This window comes from Palaemon carinicauda, chromosome 40 (genome assembly GCF_036898095.1).
Source record: "Palaemon carinicauda isolate YSFRI2023 chromosome 40, ASM3689809v2, whole genome shotgun sequence".
Taxonomy (NCBI): Eukaryota; Metazoa; Arthropoda; class Malacostraca; order Decapoda; family Palaemonidae; genus Palaemon; species Palaemon carinicauda.
In genome coordinates, this window is record NC_090764.1 from 35,778,020 (window position 1) to 35,786,533 (window position 8,514).

Genomic DNA, 8,514 nt, shown 5'->3' on the forward strand with positions numbered 1-8,514 from the left:
AAACTGGAATCGTTTGGAAAGGGGAGAAAAAAAGCATGAATATTCTCTCTCTCTCTCTCTCTCTCTCTCTCTCTCTCTCTCTCTCTCTCTCTCTCTCTCTCTCTCTCTGAGGCCATAACGTATCTTAAGGTACGGAATCTCATACCTATCTGGTATTCAGATACTAAGTTAACGGATTCTCTGGTTTTATTGTAACTGTAAATAACAGCATGCATACATTAACTGCTCCTGGAAGATTTAAAGACACCATCTCTCTCTCTCTCTCTCTCTCTCTCTCTCTCTCTCTCTCTCGTATTATTATTAGTTGGAAAAGCAAGACGATATAAGCCCAGGAGCCCCAACAGGGAAAATAGCCCAGTGAGGAAAGGAAACAAGGAAAAATAATATATTTTAAGAACAATGACATTTAAATAAATATTTCCTATATAAACAATGAAAACTTTAACAAAACAAGGGGAAGAGAAACGAGATAGAATAGTGTGCCCGAGTGTACGCTCAAGCAAGAGAACTCTAACCAAAGACAGTGGAAGACCATGGTACAGAGGCTATGGCACTACCCAAGACTAGAGAACAATGGTTTGATTTTGAGTGTCCTTCTCCTAGAGGAGCTGCTTACCATAGCTAAAGAGTCTCTTCTACCCTTACCAATAGGAAAGTAGCCACTGAACAATTACAGTGCAGTAGTTAACCCCTTGGGTGAAGAAGAATTGTTTGGTAATCTCAGTGTTGTCAGGTGAATGAGGACAGAGGAGAATCTGTAAAGATTAGGCCAGACTATTCGGTGTATGTGTAGGCAAAGGGAAAGTGATCCGTAACTAGAGAGAAGGATCCAATGCAGTACTGTCTGCCCAGTCAAAGGACCACATAACTCTCTAGCGGTAGTATCTCAACGGGTGGCTGGTTCCCTGGCCAACCTACTACCTACAGAAGGTTTTAAAATTCGATCATATTAATATCCACCAAAGCAAAAAATGATCCTTAACGTTACCCGTGGTATAGTCTAAACTTCAAAGATATCTTAAGACCCATCATACCATGACTTACATCTCCCTCCCTTTTCTCCGAGCGCTACACCACGCCTCTTCTTAGTTCCGTTATGTTAACAACAAACCATATAACACCGACAGTATAAGTAGGCCTAAGACCAATTAAGTCTTACAGAGCTCGCCGTCTTCAGAATGATTAATTCCATATTAAAAACTTCAGACACAAGTTTCTGAATATGCTATTTGCCTTTCCTGGTGATTCATCATATCGCTGTTAAATAAAACCCATTAACTCTATTGACCTATAGGAACATGCAGCTAAAAGTTTTGACTATAATACAATATACAGCTTCAGAAACTGAAGAATATAACAACACTGGGGCAACAGGATCCAGGGAATACATTTTTCCAATTGAGGATACACAAAAAAAAAAAAAAAAAAAAAAAAAAAATCTGGAATTCAACTCCTGCTTCTATCTTTCTAGCTGCATGTCTGTTGACAGCAAGGCAGCTTGCATGAACTTGGAAAAAAAGAAGCAGGAGTTGCATGTCTATTGCCGGCATCAATGACCTTCGATGCTAGAAAACATCAATTCATTCATTCATGTCTATTGGAGTCATCGTGGTTAAATTCCGCTCTTTTCCCAAACTTTTGTTTTTCATGAGATATGAACATCAGATTGCAAACCTCTGATTCAGATATCTGTAAGATTGCAGCTTAACAAATAGTAAATATAATGGCAATGCATTCGCCGAGATAATGAAGTCCCAGTAGAAAATATTGGATAACTGGTAAACTATAGTATCTAATTGTATAACTACTTGATTACCATGAACATGTACATTATGAGGTTATATTTATGATTAAATGTTATAGTTACTTTTGCCATTTAAGCCCACTTTTTAGCATGAGCATTTTTAATCGAAATCTGGCAATTCGTTCTAAATAAATTTAAATAGCTATTATTTTTTTTTTTTTTTGTAAGGCAAATTATTTTTCAAGAAAACTGCACCTGACATACTGATAGTTGAACACCGAATTGCCTTTTCTAAATCACTTACAACTGTTATTTGAAAGAATTTCATTTTTATCAATTTTATATTACATAGCGTACAGTACGTCAATCACACTTTGTAAATAGTTCTTCACTGCGATAATCAATGTCAAAGTTTAAACAACAAAATTAATTATATTGACTTGTTCTTTACCGTTGCCTTGATAATAAACGTATCAAAGCTGTTATTCCACTACCTTCTGATGAAATTATCAATTCAAGGCTAAATTCTTTTCCTCTGTGATCATAGCACCTTGATGGTTTCCAGATAAATTTCTTCCGGATTCATGCGTTTTCTTTAAATAGCTCAGACTAGAATGGTAGTTTCTTCGTCCTTACTTGTTATTTCTGTGAGGTAAGAGAAACTGGTTCGATAAATATTCTCCGAAACATATCAAGGCCAGCCTAAACATAAATCCTTTGGGTTATCAAGGAGCTCATTCAACTTGTATTTTTTAATGTGTATTGCAATGTTATATCTTCACTTAAACGGTACCTTGATTTTTTTTTGTGGGGGGGGAATGGCATTGCACAGACCAATTAACGTAAAAGGAAATTACATAATATCTTGTTTTCAATATCTGTAAATACATTTCACAAATGATTTTTGAGGAAAACATTAGACCGCTAAATAGTCACATGCGTAGTTAGTCTACTAGTTCTACTAGTGAACTACGAAATGGAAGTCATCAACCTTTTTCTCAAGTGGCTGCGGTTGAGTAGCTATGCCATCTTGGATATCTTCCAATATAAAAAGTAGACGCACCTACACCTAAGAGCGTATCCTCGCATTATATTACACGGCAAAATGAAAGGTTGAATTAAACTACGGAAAATTACGGAACTTGATACTCATATTACCTTCAACTTTGTGCGTGAAACGTGCAATGATTGCACAAAGTGACGGAACATTGAGCTAATATTACGGATATTGTGTACAAGTACAACAATGATCTGAACACTATTTGCGGTCAACTGTCTGTAAAATGTCTTTCAGTTATACAGGTATTTCGTAGCTATGTGATGTGCCCACACTTCTGTGGCATTAGGCAAAGATTAAATTATTTTTTATAAGAATTTCTTTGGTTTATCAATAGAATTAAAAAACATACAATAGACACGCAATTAATTTCATTTTTGCGTAGAGTTCTAAATAAAATAACGTGCCATCAAAGGCATGTTCATAAAAAAAAAAAAAAAATTATGGGGTTCGGGTCCCGCTCAGACTCGTTAAGTTCCCCTGGTCGCTGCAACCTCACCATCCTTGTGAGCTAAGGATGGGAAGTTTGGGGGGAGCCTATAGGTCCATCTGTAGAGTAATCAGCAGCCATTTGCCTGGCCCTCCCTTAGGTGGAGAGGGGCCTTGGGCACTGATCATATGTAATATAAACAGTCTCTGGGGCATTGTCCTGCTTGATAGGGCAATGTCACTGCCCCTTGCCTCTGCCATTCATGAGCGACCTTTAAACCTTTAAACTTGCAAGAAAAAATCATATAAAACGAAAAATTTCCTCCAAAAACCTAAGACCAAATAATGGTTAAAGGTCTTCAAAATTATTTACTTTTTTAAATCAAACATAATTTACATCACACCTTTAAACTAGGCTCGATTTAAATCTCTTAAAGAAAGGTCCACTCCTATCATTTCTAAAGCATTTCCCCTAAAACTATAAAATTATAAACGTATGGTGTTACAGGTGCTAATTACCCTGCATTTTCTTCAATAACATCAATCAAATAAAGGAATATATTCCTATATGATTATTTACCTTAGGAGCAGGCGGTCAACTAAAATCTATCTCATTGTTTAATTAAACCCCAATAGCATTAACGTAAATTACCTTAACCCTATACACATTGCAAACTTCTTTTTACAAATTTAAATCAGCTAATTGCAATTAAATTCTCTTACGGGCTGCCAACGTAAGAGCCCGTGTCTTACATAAGGTAAGGTAATCTTAACAGACAGACAGACAACTAAAATCTGACAAAGGTATTCCTTTCCCCACTTCCCCTACATCGTCCTAAACTCCATGTCACTTGGTTAAGTGATTTTTAAAACACCATAACGTGTCTAAGACAACGGCAAACAACAACACTTAATCCTATAAAAACCCAGCCTCAGCACGGAAAACCAGTGCCATGTTTGAACATCATCATAAATATGAAGTAATCTTTAAAAATAAATAAATCAACATTCCTAGACATACTGTACGTTACTGTAGTCTCACTAGAAAACTGCTCTTTGGTGATAGGTGAAAATTTAAGAAAGATAAAATTCAAGAAGTTGGACAACTAGGTGAGAAGAGAACAAACGCAAAATGTAAAAATGTTACGGAGGCAACGTACATTTCAATAATCTTTAGCAGTTAAAGCAGGGAATAAAAGGCCCAATTTATGTGCTTTGCAACGCTGACATTTTCTGTGTTGACCAACAGCACACCAATCATAACCCGTCAATAACATCCGTCGTAATATTCAATGGACACATCGAGCACCATTCCCCCACATAAATCTCTACTTTACTCTTTCCATTAATTTATAACCTTAATTTTCATCCGTTTTTTTTTATGCTACAACTATTTGTCTGCATCCCATCAATCTTCCTATTCATCCTTGAGGATGGATCACAATCATTCTTTTCGTGTGTTCAATAACCAACATTCTCTTTCATCTTGCTATCAGTCAAAGTCTTCCGATTTATCACTGAGCATTTAATAGCAAACATTACTTTCCTGTCTCTTGGTTAGCCACACCACCCGTCTCTCTTTTTTTCATCCCGATGATATCAATTACACAACCTGTCTTCAGCTTTATTTTTTTGTTATCACTGAAATTCTTCTTTCTCTTCTTCGTTGTGCATAGCGTTAAATACAGTGTTTATTCAAAACTCTGTGCTATCAATCATGTGATAATTCTAATCCTGACCACAGTAAGAGATTTAACTTCTATTCATCTTCAATTTTATACTGGTGCCATCTCTTATGATAACAGCTATCATCTTCCTTTGATTCTTGGAAAATTCTATCTATATCAATCTCATAATATGTCTTTTTGCTATCAATCACGAAACTATCTTTCAATGTTTATGATTTCAATGGGGCAATTTCTAGTTCAAAGTGTCATCAATACTTCTATCTTCCCTCTCCATAGCGCAATCACCCAATATCACGATCACCCTACTTTTAAATTTATCCGGAATCATTTTACTACTGATGCTAACAATAACTACTTCCAAATCTCCTTTAATTTCATAAATCTCCCATCCTGCATCTTCCTTCTGATGCTATTCATCACAATCTCCAGTTTCATTCTTATTCGACCAATCACCAAAATTTCAAGCAAAGTCTTCTACTGTTAATAATTACAGAATGCCCTGACATTGTAATCATATTGATCACACAAGCTTAAGTCTCTCTCCAATACTATCAATCACGTAATCATCAATCTTATTCCAAGGCATCAATCACTGAATCTGCGGTACCATTTTCACGGTAATGTGGGTGTGATCATCAATTTCACATCAGGTCATCTTTCGTAACCTTTCTCGTAATGCTAAGAAAGAACGAACATTTCATCCCTCTTCCTCTTAATGGCATTCAAAATAAGAGTCTATTTAAGCCTACAACCGGATTCCCATCTTTTAAGTTTTACCATGCTCATACATTCTCTCGAGTTTTCGAACTATACCCCAACTCTTAAAAGCAATTTAAGTTCTCATCAATCTATTTATAGCTCCCTGTTCAAATACAGTATACTACGTATCAGTATGTAATAGACACCCTATTACTTAGATACAAACCTATATTCAATACGCTCATAGAAACGTACCTGAAGATCTACGTATAGACCTACTCAAATTCTATAAAAATCAAATATGAGAGTTCTTCCTAATAGCACATATAATATCGTCTTTCTACGAATTCCTAATTATTATTCGACCATTTCTCCATTTTGCGCCATAGCCTACTAACGAATTCGATAACATGCGATTGATCCGATTTCATTTAATTAAGATTCATAAATTCAAGCTCTTCGAAAGCCTAGGCCTAATACCTGGCAGGCGCTGACAAGATATTTAGAGCTTATAAGGGATACCGGTATCACGCTGAATTAATGAGATATTATAATTACAGTAAATATCAACCCGTATTAATATTTTTTTTTGCATAAACTTAATACTTTTATTGTATTACTCAGAATGTCGAATCAATTAAAATAATAATCTAGTTTTACGGTGTTCAAAGACAACTGGGCAAAGGGCAATTGAGATTAAAAAAAAAAAGTACGAAGCATCCGGTAAGTACATATGCAAAGAAGGGTGAAACAGAAGCTGTGTTAGCCAAATCAAAGCAACAAATATTTAGCAGGAGCAAATTCATGACTTGATATCCCAAGGGTCACGGCATCTACAGCTCCCAAGATCAGAGAAAGCCTGACCTGAACCATATCAGTGAACTTTTTATTTACAATAATCTTCCCCTGAAGAAGTGACATTGCATGAGAAATCATAATTAATCCGTTGGCCATAGGGCAAAATTAATTACGTATCAGGCAAATCACATATGTCATTAATACCGAAATTTGCTACGATAATTTAAAGTATATACACAACTTTCTACAAGATTAATTACGCGTACACACACACACACACACACACACATACCTACATACATACATACACACACACACATATATATATATATATGTGTGTGTGTATGTGTGTACATATAATACATATAAACTTTTGAACTTGCGCCTAGAGCTTGAACTGGTAAAAAAAATAGAAAAAAGGACAGCAGGTTTACCATTGACTCCCCTTTTCACGCCCTTTTTACTATTTTCCACACTTTCACGGTAGGCCTAGCGTCGTCAAACCCTAGCTGCCAGGCAACCAACTCCATTCTATCCCACCGTCAAAAGGTCAAAGAAACACGAAAGGTGTTCTTAAAAACCGAAAAAAAAAATTATTTAACACAAGAATGTTACTGAAATGAACAAGACTAATGCACAGGTTACGAAACGAGCTCTAAACTCGTCTAAACGCTTCAATAAAATCTTTCATTTTGGATATAAGTCAAACGCTAAATATAACCTACATTAATAACAGTATGTTTTATATCCGAAACGCCCGGATACCAATACAGCAATGTAAACTGTTAAGGCTAAAATGTAGGCTATCTATCTATAAACGGGATGATGGGAAAGTACGAACTTATATGGTAAAAATATTTGGGGTATTATCTACAGCAATTACTAGTATTTTGGTGATCAATATTATTTCTCTAATAAAAAAAACTATTTTACATCCATAAACCATAAATTCGTTAGTAAACCATCTTCCCTAAATGATGTTCTTTGTACTGATTTATAGAAGAAAAAAAAGTTTCGTTAACCTTATGGAAATTGTTAAAATTCATTCACAAAGTCAACAATTTCTTGAAATCGGTTTTCGAAGTTTAAATACCACATGAAGAAGAGTAAGATAAAAGATTTCGATTCTACTATTCATTTTCATGCAAAGACTATAAGTTCCTTAAAACTACTAGGCCTAGTATGGCAAGCCACTTTCTTTCATTCTGTGAAAACGAAAGAACAAAATATGAATGGAAAAGATTTCACTGAGAAAGCACTCAACTTTAGTAGATAACATTAGGATATAAATTTCCGTAACTATGAAAACCAAACAGGTTTTATAGACTATACCTGCCTACATAAACTACATTCTTTCGAGGTTGTCAAATAAATCAATTGAAGGCCGAGGTGGAATGTATGAATTCCTCTACACCACAACACGAAATCCCCTGACAAGATCATTTCGGAGAATAGAGTTACCCTCACCCATGGAGGCAGAACAAATAACATGCAAACAAAAGACATTCTTAAGTTATATAGTATTTTAGCATCTTAGTGTTGGGCCTACCTGAAAACCTCAGCTGACGAACACACTTCTCAACCTCTTCTTCCCACGTGGTTTAAAAATCCACACTTGCTTTGAGATAATATCCAAGTAATTCGCAACTAAATGACAGAGGAAGCCTTCATACAACGGCTTATTTATACATGAACACTAATATGTATCACTACGATGTAATAAAATTTAGTATAAGTGACAGAACATACGCCACACACAGAGTTTGACTCGAGATATGATCCAGAAATGAACGGCTCTAATACACCACTTCCACGGTTTACTTGACACTGACTATTCTCGCCAGGCCCGGGACATTTCCCAACGGGATGGGTAGGTAGGTGAGACGGTTGAGGAGAGCGGTGGGAGGAGAGTATTTCTCCGACAAAAACAGCCAAAGATTCTCACGTCTAAACGACTAATATGGCTTTCTTTTAATTCCCATAGATATTCTGCTCCTGGTCACACGATGGAATTGACACCATAGCGAAACACTGTCATGCGTGAGATATGTGAAAAGAACTAAAACTCGGAACAAGTTACTCGTACGTCTGGCAGCTAT

General features: G+C 35.9%; 1 protein-coding gene across 2 annotated transcripts in view; it reads right to left on the reverse strand.

Annotated features, from left to right (window-relative positions):
* Ent2 (Equilibrative nucleoside transporter 2) overlaps positions 1-8,239 on the reverse strand; it is a 1,033,466-nt gene extending 1,025,227 nt beyond the window's left edge. For both annotated transcript variants that reach the window (XM_068363488.1, XM_068363487.1), the window contains exon 1: positions 7,965-8,239. The gene's annotated coding sequence lies outside the window, so the exon portion shown is untranslated. The remainder of the gene's footprint in view (positions 1-7,964) is intronic.
* Positions 8,240-8,514: the final 275 nt, after the last annotated feature.